The 21,791-nt window shown below is 33.3% G+C and overlaps 2 pseudogenes; both read left to right on the top strand.

The window, feature by feature from the left end:
* The first annotated feature begins 11,096 nt into the window (after nt 1–11,096).
* On the top strand, nt 11,097–13,182 carry LOC117681411 (uncharacterized; annotated as a pseudogene).
* Nucleotides 13,183–13,284: 102 nt separating this feature from the next.
* Nucleotides 13,285–15,192, top strand: LOC136271897 (uncharacterized; annotated as a pseudogene).
* Nucleotides 15,193–21,791: the final 6,599 nt, after the last annotated feature.

The following is a 21,791-nucleotide window of genomic DNA, read 5'->3' as shown; positions in this document are numbered from 1 at the left end:
TACTTAATTAATAATCCCCGCAACAGAAATGTGTCAGAACTATGGAAAATGTTTTAAAGATGTCGTTTTTATTTACTCGTGTCTAAAACTATCAAAATATTATTTAGTGTATAAAGAGGGGGCCCCAGAGAGTAGGTATATACAGAATATCATTCTTTTATTTTGTTTGTACAGGTATTTAACATACTCTAATTCATATAGAATTTCTAATGTTCAACCGAAATTTCAGCGTCAATCGTAGAATTAAAAGCAAGATACAGAGCTCACAGTTCGCCTAGGTTTGAGTCATATTTTGTTCACATGAGTTTATTACATTCAGCTTAAAATTTTTAACTTGGTATTTCCTATTCAGCATTTAAAATGCCGAATGGCCTAAGATTAACTATTCTTTATTCACTCAAGACCAGTTCACTGGTATTTGAGGTTCAAAATCACTTTATACAAATGTACACAGACACAGTCAAGGATCACATGTACAGAAAGAGTAATAATGACGAAAAAAGGTTAAGTTTACAATACAATAAGTTGTTAAAGTTGGTTTCTGGAAGAACAGACTTTGAAAATTTTCTTTAAAAATATTGACAATTGTTTCTACTTTTTTAATCTTTAGTTTTTAAGATCTGTGTACATGTATAAACATAGAATTGTGAGCAAATCTCTGTATCTTACTTATAATTCGAAGCTTAACACTCAAATATGGTTAGTAAATAGAAATTGTAAACACTTAAACACAAGAAACATACACTATAACAAATAAAGAACACAATTTATTTTTTCGAAATAAATCATATATATATACATGTATATACCTACATATTTCCGTCAGCGGTATCAAACTCTATTTAAACTGAGTACACTCGAAAAAATGCCTAGCATCTTAACAAAACCTATTGCATTAATCTACCATTACGCAAAGGATAATGCCGAATTACCTATAGAATGAATTGTATTTCAGTACTTTTTTGATACATCAGATTTTGCTTCATTTGCGCAGGTAAACAGTTAACTGTTTGATTTACCGAGGTCTCTGTTTGATTTGATACGTAAAAATCACGAAATACAGACGATAGTTCCCAGGTTACAAAGCATAAATAATGAAAACGAAACGAAAATCAGAACAAGCTAACACCAACGTCATGTGTGAAAACTGTCAACGCATTGAAATATTTACCCTCAATTTACTTCACAAAATCGGCACCAATATATTTTGCATGTTTCAAAACTTTCCCTTCATACGCGAACTCTTGCACAACAAGCAAATTCATCATAGTCAGATCGACCCTTTTTCGTATAATGTCATGGCTGCTTTAAACAAAGAACCTCGTTTTAGAAGTATTGAATACGAGTCTTGGTAAAATGGGTATGCTAACTCGGGCCGTGGAAAAATAAAAGCCGGGGCAGATCGGCAATCGTCAATTCCATATACGCATTATTTTGCAGCAATATTTACAGCGAATACAAATATACTGGTCCATCAAATATCCTGAAATTTTAATAAGATTGGCAGATTAATAACTGCCAATCTTTTGTTTTGCCCAGGAAAAGTCTTGCCTACCCATTTTACCGGATGCCGAACCCGAAGCTATTAAACTGATTGAAACACGCCTTTCCTTTATTATTATTTTCGTAATAACTCAGATTTGAAACAGAATTATCACTTAATTCCCATAAGGATAATTCATGCTTAACTACGTTGAATTGGACTCAGTAGTTCTTGAGAAGAAGATTTTTAAAAATGCACCCCCCTTTTTCTACAGTTTCAAGGTTTTCTCCGCTTTGAACACAGATCGGACTTTTATTTCTGCAATTTATATTTGCCCTCCCATAAGGATGCTTTGTGCCAAATTTGGTTGAAATTGGATAAGCGGTTTTAGAGAAGAAGTTCAAAATGTAAAAAGTTTACAGACGGACAGACAGACAGACGGACAGACGGACGACGGACAAAATGTTATCAGAATAGCTCACTTGAGCTTTCAGCTCAGGTGAGCTAACAAGGTATCTAACTCCGAATGAGGTAAACTACCCCCTCCCGTGTGTTGCAGTCGTTTGCGTTTTCATTCGAAATGCAATGCAAAAGTGTTTAGTACCATTATTTTCTACAATAAATTATCTAAACAACCATATATAGCATGCTTACTTTTGTTGTATTTTAAAGGAAGTGAACATGAACAAATTAATTGTTGCTTCATAAATTTTAAAAGGCCTTTGAAACTTAAAAATGAGGTCTGTAACCTTTTTGTTTATTTCTATCAAGAGATTTTATCAATTTAACACTCTCAGTGAAAGGTTTATGGAGGTAATCCATTTTCCCCCAGCATGCATCTCTTCTCTGGCGTAGATAAGCCACATTGCTGCTGGTGACCGGGTCATTGTTGAAACTAGGCCAGTAATTATGTACAGAGTTGATAAAAGTTACAAAGAAACAATGCCTGGATGTGAAGTAAAATTTTGTACTGTCATGAAAGGACAAGGATTTAGTACATTTCTATAAATATTCAGATAACTATATATGATTTGTGCAAAAAATGAATAGATTAATTAATTTGTGAAATATGAGACAATCGCATTCCAGATGTTTGTACGGAGATGTGGCAGTCAGTGTTTACATACTAGTAAATAAATTACTGTTTGTAGATTTCAATTTAAATCAATATAAAAATGTAATTTCATTTTCTTTGTGGGGTTTCTTATTGTTACTTTCTATTTAAATGCCCTGGACATTTTTCTGATTTCTTTTTATCTTTTTTGATAGATAAAACCAAAAACAAAACGTTAATTCACTTGCATGTAACCTGTGAGGCCAATATAACATTTGATTTTCTCTACATTGGACTAAAAAAAGATAGTCCAATAAACATCGCGTTTCTCAATTTGTTCGGCTATAGCTTCAAACTAAAACTTTGCTTGATAACACTCAATTAATCTATATCTATATCAATTGGTCGATGAATCATACAAACAAATAATGATTGCTGTTTTTTCGTCGATCAATATGATGATTCAGCTACCCGAGAAGTACAATATTCACCTTTCCTCCGGCTCGGTGAATTATTGACCTCAAAAACAGCAAAAATATAATATTCAAGTTTACATTAAGTGTCAAATTATTTTAGAGAAATAAGTGATAGGAATTTCTTTTTAACCCATATTGTACAATACAATGACAATTATTTTACAGAAATTAGCGCATTCGTCACATCGGAAACGGATTTTCCAGTTTCAATTATACCTCATTTTTTTTTCAAAAAATAATGCCGGTATTTTCAATAGAAAAAGTGTAGTTCATTAATATCTTATTCCAACAGTTTAGCTGAATATCATGTTTTTTTTCCGTCCATTCCGGTGATTACGGCATGCCTCTACCCCGCAGCAAGGCAAATGCCATACAAGGTCTTGTCAAAATTCGACAAACTTGTAGACTTTACATATGTAAATTTGTATCATGTCAGTTGTGCTTTTGTCGAGGTTGAAGATTTAAATGCAGAAACTACGGATTAAAAGTGGGCTAAATTGAAAGTTAAATTAATAAAGCTGGCAAATGTGCATCTTACGAAGGAACAAAGTCAAATCTTACATCTGTTTATGCCTGAGTTTTATAGGTTACACGATCAGAATTATACACTTTTAATCTTAGGCCCACACACCAACAAGATTGTAGATTCGGATTTACAAGTTTACATGTCTGGAATTTTGAACACGATTACCCTCCATATATATACGGTGGATATTACTCATTGGATAACATTTTGATATTACATTGTGTATTTTTACACCATGTGACGTTATAGTTAAAAAATATCTATGTTTAGGCGTTTGATTGGCGTAGAATGAAAAGCACAAACAAAATTGGTTGAAAAGTGTAGAGTTGTACACGTGAAGCATTGAATGCCGTGTAATTTATTTCTTCATGAAATGAAAATAAAATATGTTCGTAAATGAAATGTTAACGTTTGTTTGTTTAATCTTTTAGGAACTTGTTGACGTCTTGCAGTAAATATGTTGTGCGGCTCACAACTATAATTTAAAAAAAAAAGATTAAGGTTTAACAAAAGACGTGGTGAAACATGTGATCAAAGAATCTCTCATGATTTGCGATGGTATAACATTTTTATACAACTCATTGTGTGTTTTTCTATCCCCTTTTTAAGGCTCGGGGATAGAAAACACACAACTCGTTGGATAAAAATCATATACCATCGCAAATCATGAGCGATCGTATATTAATTACATGTAACTAAATGCAGATAAACGAAATGAATTACATCTTATTTCAAAATTATGAAATAGTTTAAACATTGTCTCGGGTACCTGTTTTACTTACTACATGTAAAAACCTGTTGTGTTGTTTTTTATAATCTTCGTTGTTTTTTTAAAAATAATTTTTCTACAGTAAAACGAAACATTTCTATATATTAATACACACATCGGACGTTTTCAGTTAAAATTGTTCATTACATGCAACAAACTAGCATGTGTATATGTTATATATTCTGTGTTAGTTCCACTGTTTTTCTGATCATGGGCAAATAAAGAGTTGACACATGATATACACAACAGAAGTTTTAGAGGGTTAAAAACAGCATTTTAGAAAAACAGTACAGTGAAAGTTCTTTCTCAATTAGATCTCAAATTAAAAAAAAATATGTCATGGTTTGAAAAAACCTTTTTACAATGAAAACCATACGCATTGGTTTTATTTTTCCTTTGACACTCTCTACAGCAACGTTGACTCGATTTTTACTTGCTTTTCAGTTTCTCCGCGAAAGTTTGTTATTGTGTATTTCAGAGGAAGAGCTGCATATTATCTTGACGACTGTTTTATCATTTTTGCCGAGATCGACGCTAATTTAGAGGTGTTTTACAATACAGTAAAACACGGTTATAGCGAACACGCTTATAATGAATTGACGCTTACAGCGAAGTGAATTTTATTCCCCAAGTCTCTATTTCATGTTGTAAACTTGACGGATATAACGAATTACGCTTATAACGAAGTTAAATTGGCCGTCCCTGGGACTTCGTTATAAGCGTGTTTTACTGTATTGTGAATTTCTTGGATCCATACATTAACGTTACGTTAGATAAAAGTTCACTCTGTATTCATTTGTGTATGCCCTTAGCTCGAAATATAACAACCTACATGTATTACAAACTAGCAGATACCCGTCAATACCTTCATCCGAGCCATACTAAATGCACGATTCCATACAACTTAGCAAGTCGTGTGTATACCGCAGTTATATGGAGGGTAATCGTGTTCAAAAATCCAGACATGTAAACTTGTAAATCCGAATATGTAATCGTGTTGTTGTGTGAGTCTGAGTATGAATATGTGTAATTCTGATCGTGTAACCTATACAACTCAGGGATGAACACCTTAGAGTTGACCCCGCAGGCCTTCAATCTAATTTTTCCTGCAGATGCTAATTGCAGCTGTAAAATGCTGTTTGTTTTGTACATGTAACTTGTCACCATAATACAAACTTTCTATCTGTAGTCTCTGCATTTGTATTTGCGTTTTCTGAAATATCATGGCTGACATGTTGCAAATCAACAAATGTAAAGTCTACAAGTTTGTCGAATTTTGACATTACCATATATGGAAACAGTGACGTCACCGATGGAAAAAGGGTAGCTGCAGGTAAAGGCATGCCGTAATCGCCGGAATAGGGACGGAATAAATATAAAAAAAAATATAAGGATGGTCTATAATCATAATATCTCTGGATAACAACTTTTCTTAGAAAGTACTTTTTTTCGGAAAGTTATCGATAAGAAAAACAAAGAATATAAAGACATATATTGGTTTTGAGATTTTGATTAATATGAGACATAAGAAGAGCCCTTTAAAAATAAATAAACAAGTATTCCTTTTAAAGGAATGATCGGCAATAATAATATATTAATAGCTAGAAGCAATCAACATTATCCGTTTGATGTAAAATAATTAGAGAAAGTACTGTATTTTTACAAAATATAGAATATTTTGAATCTGTACAACATATAATTTATCATTATAAACCGTCAACAAATTTAATTTTGAAATAAATTTAGGGGAAAGCCGTTCGTAAACTTCTTGTCTAGTTTTATATCTTTAACGTAATTAATTAATTAAATGTTAATGTATCTTTTTCTTCTTAAAAATACTGAGTATGGCTCTTCAAAGAGCATTAACACGTATACAAAGAAAGAGTTGTATTAAAATAATTAAATGTGACTGAAAAACATTGAATGCCATCATAACTTGCTATTGAGGTCTCATTATAACGTAACCTTGTTTATAAATCAAGCCGTCTTCCTAGCTACTATTATGCAACATCAATAGATCGAGGTCATGATCAGTTCATGGAGCATCTTCTTATGATTGAGGTCAGTTCATCGAGGTCAACTGCATTACTGAATGAATCTTTCGATAGAAATTCTTACGCGTGAGACAAAATGTGCATTCTTGAATTAACAGGTCGAACTGTATTTTTATGTATGTTTGCATCTCTTAAGGTAAATGAATTGAAATAAAACTGAGTAGAATGTTATATAAATACTAAACCAAACTTCAAGTTTTCATAAGAACTACTTATGCAAGCGGAATGTGCGCGCACGTGGAAGCATTTGCCAGATGCCCCATATGGACACAATAGTGATCGGCCGAAGCCGATCACAATAAAAACTGTCGTGGAATTAAAATGTTATAAATTATTTTTAAAAATGTTTTATTTTGCATTGTCAGCAATATGTAGGGGAAAAAGCCTCTCAAGCAGGTGAAAATTGGCATTTTTAACCGGGTTTTCCACCGGAAACATCCGGTTATTAAAATGGTGAAAATGGCGGGCGGGCGGCTGCAAAAAGTGTACCCTCATTGTACGGATAACTCCTCCTACAGTTTTCAAAATAGGAAATTGTTCTTTTGCAGATCAATTGTACATATATCAGAGGTATGCATATTACTAGGATTTCGATTTCTGATTATTAATGAAAAAAATACCAGCTTTTGAACTTAGTAATTATTTGGCAAAATATTGCATATAGGGTACCCTTTCACCTTATCCATTTCACTGGATACGGGTTGACATGGATTATGGATACAGTTCACATAAAAGAAAACCCGGTTTGCTGTCACATTGACAGCTTTTCACTTGTTTAAAATTTCAAGCAATTATTACGGAATATGAGCATGGCGTCCTGAATGTCGGTTCAATACAGACTCACTTTGTGAAATTGGTTGATAAAAAAATCCCGGATAGCTATTATAATACAGCTTTACAGCCACTTGTGAACATGTACTGTTTGCCATAAGCAACTATAGTTTGTCCCAAGATATTTATGCAGCACATTTGGACGATTTTTTAATTAAAATACATATACCTGTGAAAGAAGTGCAATTGAAATAGAGGAATGGGATAATTTCCAAGGTAATTTCATTGACACATCTTTCACTCGGAAAAATTCACAGGAATAAAAACAGATTCCTTACGGAGATTTATAATAGGGAATGTTTACATCTTCTCTCCATTCGGAATACTCTCGGAATACATCGCACAATTTTTCAACGTTATCACCCGGGCTTGCTGCAATACAAAATCTCCGTAGACATCAGATGTTTTAGCATTGTATTTAAACCTGATAAGCTACATGTAACAGGGGTGTTTCGACTGAGAAATCTTGGAAATTTTTCCAAAAAAGTATAAATACGTGTACGAGGGTTGTTCGGAAATTATTGAGACAACTCGAATATTTTCTTTCCTAATTGACGAATTTTGGTATAAATTGGCATAGACACTGAAGTTACGCCAACAAAAAATAAAACAAAGTGATATTAAAAGAATATCTAATATTTTGTTTACGACGATAGATAAACAAGTCGGTGGTCGGGGTACCCGGCGCAGCCAGGAACTCGGAGATTTAATAACTTAAACATCTACTTTATAAGTGTCCGTAGAATCACAGTTAATAATAAAAGAAATCAAATTAAATATGTTCATTTTGATATTCTTTGCGAATAACTTTTGATTAAGTTTCACTGATGTTTGAGTTGAAATACGGATATGGTACACATATATTTACCAAACAATAGAAATCTTACAACGACTTTAGATTGAATTTTGACGTCAAGGCGGCGCTTTTAAAACCGTCAAACTGGTGGAAATCTCGGAAGAAGACCTTTTAAGGCCAAGCAATTGTTTAAAAAAAACTATACGATGACAAGACAAGGTATAGAGCTTCAGTTCATCATATTTTTTTCACTGATTGTTTAACTACAATTAGTCCAAAGGGATTGATTATCAAGTACTTTTGACACACTAACTGTTATCAACAGTTCTAAAATATATAAAAAAATAACTGCAGGAGACATTCGCAGTAAATAGACTTTCGGAAAAAATAACTCGATTTTCCCCCTGAAAATAACAAGAATGACAGAAAATGTAAATGATGACATCTTGAAATGAAAACAAAAGATGATAAATAAAGAATAATTCTTATTTCCGTTCGTTTGTAAGGTGTTTAAAACACAGGAGCAATAAGAAGCGTTAAAATGACGTTGCGAAAAGTTTGCGGTTGCGCCGGGTCATTGGACGAAGGTAGGTTGGTCAGCTTACCAGGAATGATCTATTCATACCATGAACAAGAAACTTTTCACATTGATAGTCTCGATCCTGATTTACGTTTTGGTGAAATTTCAATGGTTTATCTTTTTTACTAAAAGAATAAGAGGAAATGTCTCAATAATTTCCGAACAACCCTCGTATAGTTACATACATTTTTCCGCAAAAAATTACCAAATCTTTGCAGGTCGTTTATTCTAACTAATTCAGAAAAATAGCAAGAGAAAAGCTGTCAATGTAACAGCAAACCGGGTTTTCTTTTGTGTGAACAGTATCCATAATATAATCAGTATGTCAAACCTGAATTGCATATGCAATATGCAATGTATTTGCCAAAAAAAAAAAGTTCAACAGCTGATATTTTTTGACAAATTATTGAAATCAAAATCCTAGCAATTTGCATACCTCTGATTTATGTATAAGTGTTATGCAAAAGAACAATTTCCTATCTCAAAAACTGTACGAGGAGTTATCGGTAGAATAAGGGTACCTTTTTGGCAGCCACTCACCCGCCCGCCTTTTTTCACTTTTTCATTAATCGAAAAACCCGGTTAAAAATTCTCTCTAAAAATTGTTATAATTCAGAAGCAATGGAGTTACAACATGGGACCTCATGGCGGTCTCCGAATCTCATGCCGCTCAAAATATATTTACCCCCTTAAGAAATTTCTTGATCCGTCTCATTTCTAGAAAAGAGTACGCATTTACTTATATTCCAGTTTAAATTACATGTCAAATTATTTTATAGAAATAAGATATTATGCATTTTTATTTAACCCTCATCATACAATACCATGAGAACTATATTACAGAAATTAGCGCATTCGTCACATCGGCGACGATTTTTATGTGCATGACCCTCTTCCTGTTTGGTCCAGTTTCAATCATACCTAAAAAAAATGCTAAAAATAATACCGGTATTTTTGATAGAAAATGGATGTGTCCTTCATTAAAAGCTTATTGCAACAGTTAAGCTGAATATTATGTTTATGATTTATCCATTCCAGCGATTACGGCATGCCGTTTCCCCGCAGCAAAGCAGTTGCCATATAAGGTCATGTCAAAATTCGACAAACTTGTAGACTTTACATCTGTCAATTTGTATTATGTCAGATATGCTATTGCCGAGCCTGAAGATACAAATGCAGAAACTACGGATTGAAAGTGTGCAAAGTTGAAGGTTTAATTAACTGATGAAAGCAATAAAGCTGCGAATTGTGCATCATGCGTAGGAACTGAGTCAAATCTTACACGTGTTTATGCCCGAGTTTTATAGGTTACACGATCAGAATAACACATATTCATACTCAGACTTACACACCAACACGATTACATATTCGGATTTACAAGTTTACATGTCTGGATTTTTGAACACGATTACCCTCCATATAGTTAGTGACAACGACATAAGAAATAAAGGTTTACATGCATTAAAACCGATGCTATTTATAACAATGTTATCCACTAGGAATCATAGATGATTGTATCAAAAGAGCAATAGTATGACTCGTAACCACGCATTATCCAAATAATAAAAATCTACTGTCTGACCTACGTCAACTGAACTGAAAAATGTCCGAATATCTGAAAAAATACAACTTCAGTAACAGTAAAAGACAAGCCCAAGAAACTTTCCAAGTCCTCTTTTCAACAACTTTAAATTTATTCAATCAACATATGTAACGATCCACGTTCTTGAACTTGCCAAGCACATTAACGTTGGGAATTCGTTTAAGTTCGGAAACAAGGACTTTATCATTTTTGAGAACATGTTATGTGCCTCTTAATTGCTATATACAACATTTCGTGTAGCGGATACAGATAATTCATATATATATAGGAGAAACTCTACGCACCCATATTAGTATTCACGAACAACACGTAAATTAAACATAGTGAACATCTTGATATTTGTGACCATGGGCAGTTTTCAGTTTTTCTTTTTTATTAAATCAATACTGACAACCCAATTGAAAGAGGTGAAAAATAAAGATTGAAGCTTGGTGGAATAGTACTTCTTCCGTTAAAGTCAAAGAGCGGTTGGGAATTTGAAAACAGAGCGATTGAAAGCCAAGTTAGAGTCTACTTTAGTTAGACATTTTCATGGGAAATTCTATTGCAGATTAAGATTCAAGAGCATTATGATTTTTTTCGTACATGCACAATAAAGAGACAAGCTTTTCTAATTTCTTTTACGGAATAAACCTACCAGAAAACCAGAAGGAGTTAAATTTGACCGTGGGGAAATTAGCCTAAGGTCTGTATTATTGCGTTTGCGATTTTGATAGAGGCTTGTTGTTGTTATGCAGGAATAACAGCGGATGCGCAAACAGTGTTATATAAGGAAACATTTGCAAGTGTAAAATATAAAACGGTAGTTTCCAAAATATACACAGTCAACCAAATGTAATGCTGTGTCAATTTAATGGTAAACATTCACTGCGAGACGCTTGATTTCTTTCGGCGGTTAGCTGTGCGTTTGAATCCAATCAACACGATGGCGTCGCGCTTCATCACTTGGACGGTTCCTCAGTTGAAAAAGGAATTGATACAAAGAGATGCATCTACGCACGGGAGAAAGACTGACCTGATTGAAAGGTACACTCTTGAGATTAATATTTCCACACAAAAATAATGTATTCATAAAAATTTCTGATTAAATTACAACACAATGTTCGTCCGTTGTTTGCACATAACAATTACAAGTGACATACACCTTGTTACAAGCGAGCCATCATTTGGTTTTCCTACATATATATGATTGAATTATACTATAACAGTGTTTGTGTCTCAGATTTTATATCTTAAACACCATATCTTAAACACCATAAAAAAGTTACTGGTATGATATCTGCAATCGAACTGCGCATACAATAGTGTATAACGGCATCTGCAATTCTGCATTATATGAAGCAATGTAACGTTAAAGCGTAGTTTTCATCTGACCAGGGTCAGGTTAAAAAATCTTCAATTTACTTCATAAAGTTATTGAAAACTGAAAAAGGGGTCGGACTCCACCTACCCCTCTGATAAACACAAATATCACTCGGACCTGCCCCCCCCCCTCCCCACTATATACAAACTCCCATATACTTACTGCATAGTACATTGGCATATATACACTGTATTATTTTAAATTTGTTTTTTTTTTTGGATGTCTTGTGGTTCAGAAGTAATTACTCTGAGTTAATAAATAATTTGAATATCAGACATTTAAATTTTCATTCCTTCCCTCTTTCCTTCCCAATGGTGTCATTTAATCCAAGTATCTGTGTTTTTATTAGTTCTTAATCCGATCAATATTTTCCACGCAGGCTCGAGTCATATGATAGAAACAAGAACTTCTTGCCAACGCTTGTTCTTCTACCAGAACCTCTGGATGTAAACTGACCATCAACTGGATTTCAACAATTGAAGCCAGATCACCAGGGACTTTTACCAGTTATAACAAGGGATCAAACTGAAGCCTACTTTCTTCACCGCCTTGCAGGTTTCATAAATTTGAATATATAATACACAATAATATGCAAAATGCTAATTTTATACTATCCAGTCCATACATATTGTGTCCTCTTGACAGGTTTTAACAAATCATATTTATTTTTATCTATTTTCTCTTACCGGTATGTTTTCAATGCATATTTCATTATTTTAATATGCATTTTTTTGTAGGTGATAATGACTCTGCAAGAAACATAAAGGCAATAAAGAATGGCGAATTGCTGTATGATTCTTAAAGAATACTTGCATGTTCAGTGCTCATCAAGAACGAGATATTCTTTCCTGGAATAGTCAGTGCAGCAATGAAAAATAAGGTCAGTTGTTTATACATACATGTACATGTAGCATCAGTGAGAGATTTAATCAATGCCTCTAATATTTTAAGTCTTGATATCAATTTTTTTTATTTCAAACAGAAAGTCCATTTTGTAAATTGTTTTTTTTATTTTATGTATTGGGCAAATACCATGTATGTAATCTTTATCATTCAGGTGACATACGACTACAAGCTTGGATTGGAAAAGCAATCTGGTGATATTTTATGCTCACACTGTGAATGTCCAGCAGGGAAGGGCCCAAACGGAACATGTAAATATTTAGCAGCAGTCATGGTGATGTTGGAGAAGTTTATTGAGCTTGGAGAGATTACTGGCATTGAGCAGTCGTGCACTGAGAGTTTGATGATGTTTAATAAACCAAAGACTTCCCATAAAGGTTTACATCTATTTACATGTTGATAGAATACTTTTAAAAGCTACGTGTTGAATATTCTTTGATATGTAGTGCCAAGAATTTGATAAGCTTTATTTTGTATGACTTTGAAGAATGTATTGTGATCTTGTTATCTTTTATGATATTTCAATATGAAAATTCAATTTTTAAAAAAACCCTGTAAAGGTAGAAAATCTTTCAAGAAAACGAAAATCAGAAAACATATTGGATGATCCCAGAGAAGAGGTAGACTATTGAAGGTTTTGAGGATAGGGTCTTGAACATCTTAGTAAACTATACAGCAAAATCGTCAGCGAACATTCCCTATCACTACTTATTTAAAAGAGCTTATTTGAAGGTATATGAATAAAATAAAAACACTTTGTAAAGATTATTTTTAACAGAGTTTTATTGCATTTTAAAAAGAAAGGAATTTTGTATTTCTTATTCAAAATGGTGTATCAGGAGAAAAATGGTAGCTGAAAATCTTGATTTCATCTTTCTTTTTCAGTCTGCAGTTCATGATCATGATTACCTCTCACTACCTTTTACTGAGTATTGGGTTGATGAAGCAATTAAGGTACATGTACTAAGCAGTTAATTTGAAATTTCACATCTTTCACACTATGTAAACTGTTCATAAAAAAATCTTAATCATACGACATAATGATAAACAGCGACAAATTGGTAACTTTGTGTTTTGAGAAACATTTAAATACTCAAAACTTACTATGTATAAATCAAAATGTATAAAATTGTATTTTGCAGGTGAATGATTTGCATGTAAACTGTTCATTAAAAATCTTAATCATACGACATAATGATAAACAGAGACAAATTGGTAACTTTGTGTTTTGAGAAACATTTAAATACTCAAAACTTACTGTGTATAAATCAAAATGTATAAAATTGTATTTTGCAAGTGAATGATTTGGAGATAAAGAAGATAGAAGTTGCAACACGTGGGCAGACGGCTAACAAGAAATGGTTTGAGGAGAGGACATGGCGATTAACTGCTTCAAGCTTTGGACAGATAACCCACATGACGGAGAAACGAAACAAGTAAAAACTATGTGAAACAATATTTTCATTAACGCAGATTAACTCCAAAGCAACATTACATGGGACAAATTATGAACGGAAAGCTATATAAATGTTTTGAATCGAAATACAAACAAAAAGTTAATGGATGTGACTTCTTCATTTACAGACCTAAGCTATTTCTTGGTGCTTCACCCGATGGATTGATTGATGATTTGCATTTTGTTGAAGTGAAATGCCCTTACTTGGGACGAAATGTAAATATTGAATCAAAGTGTCTGAAACATTTTAGGTATTTAGAGTAAATAAATAAAAAATCATCAAATTATTATGATCAAATGCAAGGCCAATTACTTATTACTGGAAGGCAATTTTGTTATTTTGTAGTTTACACATTTCAATCTTTGTTTGTGGAAAAGATTGAATTTGACCAGGACTATTGCAAGTTTTGTTTGGTTCCTAAACTAGATTTGTTTTATAAAAAGTGGTACCGACCATTCGTTGCCGCAAAGTTGTATGCAAAATTCTCAGGGAACTCTTGCATCGCAAAGTATTGATTTTTATAAACTAACCATATTTTTTACCATGCAATCAGGAAACATGTACATGTATTTCATATTAGAAGATTGTAACCATATGGCGATGTACTGAACTGTTTGATTTGTTTTTTCAATTTTTGTCATGTGCTGCTTTGTTTGCTATTTTGATATTTCAGTTAGTTGTCTATATAAAGGCGTAAGGTTGGACCTCTTAGTCATGTGCTACATCCCACAATTCTATTACCATGGTTTTTAGTATTAAGAAACAGAAACTCATTCTTTGTGATAGATTTCAATCAATGGTCAATAAAGATGTACAAAACACATTTACACTGTATATGTTTAACTTCATGTGCCATTGTGTAGGAGATTGAACCTATTGTTTTATATACAATATGTCAGCAATTGTAATTTTCCATTTTTCAATATATGGGCTGAAACTCAATGATCAACTTTAAAAAAACATTAATTGCTAAAAAATTATATCTGCTCCTTAAATATATGTATGATTACAGTATTTGCAAAGGGAACCTTTGTGTATTAGAAATGTTTTCAAGATTTTTCGACATGGTGAAAGTCTTAATAGACATTTTGTGTTCCTAATAGAACATTTGTACACACACAAATGTAAAGAGAGAGAGAGAGAGAGAGAGAGAGAGAGAGAGAGAGAGAGAGAGAGAGAGAGAGAGAGAGAGAGAGAGAGAGAGATTTACTTGTATTTACATATCAGATCCTATCAATGATTGTTTAATATCTTAAAATAAGCTTAAACATTTAATAAATATCTATGTGAAGGATAATTCAATTCATAGTCAATTCTTCAAACTAGATCAAACAAATATTAACAAGTTCCATGAAAACCATTATGCAAATTTGTCAACAATACAGTTTCTGAAGTTACTCAAAACAAAAGAAACAAATATGATGCGTGATCCAAGTAGTAGCTTGCTATGACTTAGTTCACCTTTAAGAATTTTGTACCTTTTGGCAAGACCTATCACTCTCTCAATGTGTCTACGCTTGGATGCTACACGACGATCATGAACAACTTCGTGGGCATCAAGCTGAGACTTTCCTTTCAAAAATGTTGGGGTGTTCACTTGAACATCATTATTTGCAAAAAGATCGTGCACCATAATTCCTCTATCAGCCATGATGCTATCACCTTTTTCAAACACACCCTTGTTTAACAACTCTGATCTTTCAATAATCATCCTGTCACTTGCTGATCCTCCATACGCATCTGAAACATAAGAGACTGCACCTCTAGAAGTAACACCGACCATTGCTTTAATGGTGTTTCTATGTTTGTAATTGGACCAAGTTATGGACTGAGAATTTACATCAGATGGCTTTTGTATGGGGATTTCTGTAGCATCCAATATTACTCTTGTACTTGGAAAATTCAGCAAAATTAACGGGCATAAAATCTTGTACAATATCTTCAGAGGGCCAGAAATATAGTTCTTTCAGTTGAAAATACAAACAATTTATCCACGTTATGACAATTCTTGAAACTGTGGACGTGGAAACTTGAAAAAACAGAGACAATTCAAAGTCTTCTTTGGCCTGTCTTAATTTCATTAAGGTAAGAAAAAGCTGGTACTTCGATTCAAGTACAGAACATATGTAATCAAGCTCATCTACACATGGAACAAGGCAATAAAAAAATGTCATAAACTGGTCAAAATCACTGAAACCTGTGTAGTATGAAATAGCATCCGTGTTGTCCTTAAAATTTTCAATGGAGCATTTTTTTGAAAAAGGATTCTTAATGAAAGAATCTGGATCTGGGGTTGCTTGTGGCAGTGATGGTGCTTCCTCTTTCTCTTCTATGACAACTTCATGCTGTACACCGATAGCTACAAGGTCTGGCTCATCAAATTCTTGCTTCCTCCGAGACAGTCTCTGTGACCTTGTGCTTGGAGTAGGAGGCTCATCATTAGGAATAAGAATATAGGGCACTGCATAATCTTTTAGATGGAGGTGGTCAGCTGTTAAAAGACAGTATACATGTATATATATATATGGCATATTATGATTGATAAATATCATTTATAATGCATATTGATGATAGACTATTCGAAAATACTAAAAAATAAACTCATCTAATTTTTTAAAAAAAAATTGATGTAAGAATAGTATTCATGTAACATATGTCAAGATAATGAAAAAAAAGTGATTAAACTTATCTTCATTGAATCTGTTGTTGGCCAATTCATGCTGCACTGAAATAAAAAAAAATAACACAAAGCAACACTAACAATGTAACAATAAACTAAAAATGTTAACAACTAATAAAAACTGTTTCTATTAAGAAAGAGGATTTTCTATTCGTGTCCTCTTTTTTTCAGTGCAAAATGAAAAATGAACACAACGCAAAAACAGAAATGAACATGAATTTTATTCATTTTGGTCGTTGAACACAACATAACACAGGATGAATGACCATCTTTAAGTCCTCCTTAAAGATAGCTTAAAGGTGTTTAAAGGTAGCTTAAAGACGATCTTTAAGCCACCTTTAAGCTACCTTTAAGCTATATGTATTGCTTAAAGGTGGCTTAAAGAAAGCGTAACGATGGCTTAAAGGCAGCTTAAAGACTATCTTTAAGCCACCTTTAAGCCACCTTTAAGGACAACTTATAGGCCCTTAATGTCCAAACTTCTTTAAGCCACCTTTAAGCCACCTTTAAGCTACCTTTAAGCCACCTTTAAGCCATTAAAAAAATTTTAATTCAATATTGTGCTTAATTTCCAACAAAATGTATCAACTTTATGAAAGAAAAGGTATTCAAACGGTTTTTGTTCTAGAAAGAAAAATGAAAAAAAAAAACACCAAAAAAAAAAAAACGGCCGCGGTGAGAATTGAACCCGGGACCCTTAGTTTACTAGCATCACTACACATCCTCTGCGCCACGGCAACTTACATATTAATACGCGTTTTTATCTCCTATATATCAGTGGATATTGAATCACTGTATTGAATGTGTTTACTTGAAAAGATTTTGACAAACCATTCAGTTTGTAGCAATCAATTATATCTAATTTATAAATTACATGCAGGCATGTATTTAGAATGAAATACGGAACTTGGTCTTCAGTGAACAAAAATATATTATACCTAAATGGAAACCGTTAGGTTCACTATAGTAGGCTTTCTTAGTTAATAAATTTAAACCGAGTAGATATACGTAATTCGTCTAATTTATAGCTATAAAAATGTAAGAAAGAAAATGAAATCATTTCTTTTATTAAATGCATTGATACTATTAGGGTATTTGTTCAATTTCCCGCAATTTCCCGGTTTTCATGATCGCGGCGCCGTTCCAATATGTTTAAATATTTACATGTAATTGTATGTACATGATTTTTAAACTATCAATTCTATAACAAACAAAATTACCAATTACCGGTGACGTATTTACTGCATGTGGCAATTGCAAATGACTTGTACATACAATTGTATGATGTGCCAGGCCGGGTATATTTGACATATTTACCCTTATATATATATTTAAATAATCAACCCCTATTTATGATCACCAGTACATTAATTAATTAGCCTCAAGATTTTACTCTTACATACATGTATCGTTAATTTGTAGACGTAACATATTTAAAACCCAGAGCTAGGAAATAATACTTTGAAAATGAATTACAAATGTAAATTAACTTTTATTCACTAGACTTATCGTATACTCGTACATACTAAGATTCAACGCCTTTAGAAACCCTGACGTGCACCTGGGCACACGACACACCTGTTGTGTATATCTTGTATATTCTGTGTTAGTTCCAGGGGTTTTCTAAAGTTGGACAAACAATAGACTTTAATTAGATATACACAAACATGCACCTGGGCACACGACACAACTGTTGTGTATATCTTGTATATTCTGTGTTAGTTCCAGGGGTTTTCTTAAGTTGGACAAACAATAGACTCTAATTAGATATACACAAACGAACAAAACTATGTCTAGACAAACAAAGCAGTAATATCCTGCCCGATATAACAAAGGCAGTTGAGAGTCTTTTCATCTTTAACATGTATCTAGCAGATCTAGAGTTAGAAATAATGAAAATTGAAAAAAACAAATACAAACCTTAAACCGATTAACAAATTAAATCATGCATTTTTAATTCATTATCTTTATTTTGTTTAATAACCAGATGAACTGAGAGAGAGAGAGAGAGAGAGAGAGAGAGAGAGAGAGAGAGAGATTTTTTTCACCGATTAATGAATAATAGGAAATAAACATACTTTAATTAGTTTTATGCACATATTAAGATACAGAGACTGCGCTCATCCCTACAATAATTTTGAAACCCCCCAAAAATTATAAAGAATTTTATAACGGCAATCTGTGTCCATCGGAGCGGTGCTGATGATAGCGATCTGTGTTTAATGGAGCGACGATTAAAACCGCCTGGAACCCCCCCCCCCTTCCTTGGAAATTATATTATCACTCGGATGACCCCCTCCCATCTCTATAATAGAGCTTTTGTATTTAATATATGTTTTTATTGTTCAGCTTGATCAATATTGACTTAAAGGCCACTTAAAGACAGTGTAAAGGCAGTGTAAAGAGAGCGTAAATGCCACTTAAAGATGCTTAAAGGTGGCTTAAAGGTGGCTTAAAGGTAGCTTAAAGAAGTTTGGACATTAAGGACCTATAAGCACTTGCTTAAAGGTGACTTAAAGGCGGCTTAAAGGTTGTATAGCCTTTAAGCTCCTTTAAGTCACCTTTAAGCCACCTTTAAGGACTTGCTTAAAGATGGTTTTTCGCCCTGTGTAAATTGGTGAACCCACCATCTTTTTTACACAAAAGCACATTTTACAGTATCTTTAAACCTTCATATACCACAATGACAGTCATAATATTGGTAATTCCACCGATTTCATTCATCGATTGTTTCACTTACGAAAAAACTTGGTGGGTCCACCAATAATAAGATAATGGCGATTCTGTTATTTAAAACTGCATCAAATTTATCAAATACACAGGACCCTGGTGATTCCACCAATTTTATTCATCGACTATCTCACTTTCAAATAAACTTGGTGGGTCCACCAATAATAAGATACTGGCGATTCTATTATTTTGAAAAGCATAAAATATCTCATTCACACAGGCCCCTGGTGGTTCCACCAAAAATCAATTGTGAATATTTCTGTATACAGTTTTGTATTTCATTCAAAGAATTGGTGAACCCACCAACAAAGCATATTGCAAACATTGTTTGGTGATTCCACCAATAGTCAAAGAGGTTAAATTTTCTAATATGTCAATAATATGTCAATATATAAATACTACACTGAACAAATTTTAGGAACTTGTCCAAATTGTTAATGCTGTCGCTATTTCAATACTTGGTGGATCCACCAATATAAAATGTGCGAAATGTGAAATGAAACTAGAGTTCCAAATTGGTGGACTCACCAAGAATTTTTAAAAGATTAAAAGCTGTTAATAAATCGCTGTGTTAAAAAGAGCAGGTTTGGCAACCAAAAAAGATGAAAATTTTTGCTTCTATACAAGACAAGAAAGTTGGTGAATCCACCAGAAAGATCACTTTAACATAATTTTAGTTTTCGCTGATGCAGACTAGTGGAATGAGTTTACCTTGTTGGACTCACCAAAACAAGCACTTTCACTTTAGATTTACATACTTGGTGGATCTACGGTGACTTATTATCCAAAATATATTACATAGCTGGTGCATGCACACACAAAAAATAAAATCCTCAAAAACACTTTCAAAGTATAAATTGAGAACACTTGTATGCTTGAATAATAGAAGGAAACTGCATTTATTGCATTGGCAGTGTTTGGTTACTTTTAAAACCATACGAGAAAATTTTATCAAGAGTAAGCGAGTAAAAAAACAGAATGACTATTGCGCAATGAACCGTGCTACATGTACTTTAGTAGCCCCCCTCCCCCCCCCCACACCGTACGATGCCATAGTATAGAGAATGATCGTTAATTGTATCATCTGAATGTGTGTAATCGTCTTATTGTTAAACACAACTAAAAAAATTAACAACCAACAAAGAACACTAAGTCAACTATATATATACGTTTTCTAACCTGAGGTGTCCTTGTAATCACTGGCAAGAAAATGCAGGTGACAGACAACGTCTCTGTCATTTGGTTCCCAGAGTTTTTTCATCAGTGGATCTAGGCGTTTTATGGCAACCCTCCACTGAAAGGACGATGCTTATCCTTCGGAAACTGATGCCCACCATAATTACAACAAAAAGGAACCGAACAACGCTGAGGCATAGCCAGCGATATATAAAACCGTAACTAATTCAAGCGTCTCAAACGCACACATAACCACCGATAGGAACCAAAACCGGCGAATGCTTACCATTATAAGCAAACAAAGTACAACTTTTTGAATATAAAAAATTAAACGTTTAACTTTGAAAAATAAACAATACACATAAATTAAATAACTAAATAGAAAATTAAGTTTCTTTCCATGATTTCGTCTGCTTGAGATCAACGATCAGCATTTTCGGCGAAGCAGGCTGTCCTAATTCATTGAATAATTATAATGAACATATAGGCATAGGCCTATACACTTTCACGGTAACACTGCTGTTCAAATTTACTAACGATGTGTTTTAAATAAACACATGATCGGTCATCAGTATAGGCATCGGAAAGAAGATCTAAGAGTAGGTCATCGACTTCATCAGCGTATTATTAGTGCTTTATTAGCTATTTATTTACCAAACCACTTACGATAGTCGCACATACACTCTTTTTTTTATCGTCATATCAAATGCTCTGACAAAGATCGCGTTTCCTTGCATCATAGTTATGGCCAACTATCTAGTTCACATTAAAACGTTTGTCATCTTACCAATGAAAGTTCTTTAGCGTCACTAGATCTATCAGCAATTTCTGGATTGTTGGACTTGTCAAACTCAAGTGACGACGACAGCACCATGACCACGCCTGATCATAAACAAACATCAATTGAAAAAATTATTCAACAAAATTTAACCATCAAGAGTCAAATCAGACACAGCAATAAATAACATCACTTGCTTAAAAACTAACTAAAAAATATCAATTATGAAAAAATATAGAAATCAATTCATAACTTCGATAGTCAGACACAGTGCAACGGTGCTATGAAGAAATGATCATAGATGATATAACAAGGATGAACATAATTGATTCGAAATAAAACAAGAGGCCGATGGGCCACATCGCTCACCACACTAGACTTCAGCTATATGAAGTCATATCCAAAATATCGAGAAAATGAGTGATAAAATTGATCCTGGTTTTAAAAGGTTTTCAAAATATTCTACAGATTTTTATTTTATGTTGAACAACTTTTGTAACTAGATGATTTCATAGTTATATCACATATTGAC

The sequence above is a fragment of the Magallana gigas genome, chromosome 9 (assembly GCF_963853765.1).
Source record: "Magallana gigas chromosome 9, xbMagGiga1.1, whole genome shotgun sequence".
Lineage (NCBI taxonomy): Eukaryota > Metazoa > Mollusca > Bivalvia > Ostreida > Ostreidae > Magallana > Magallana gigas.
Note: the sequence above shows the minus strand (reverse complement) of the source record. Positions and strands in the feature narration are given on the sequence as shown.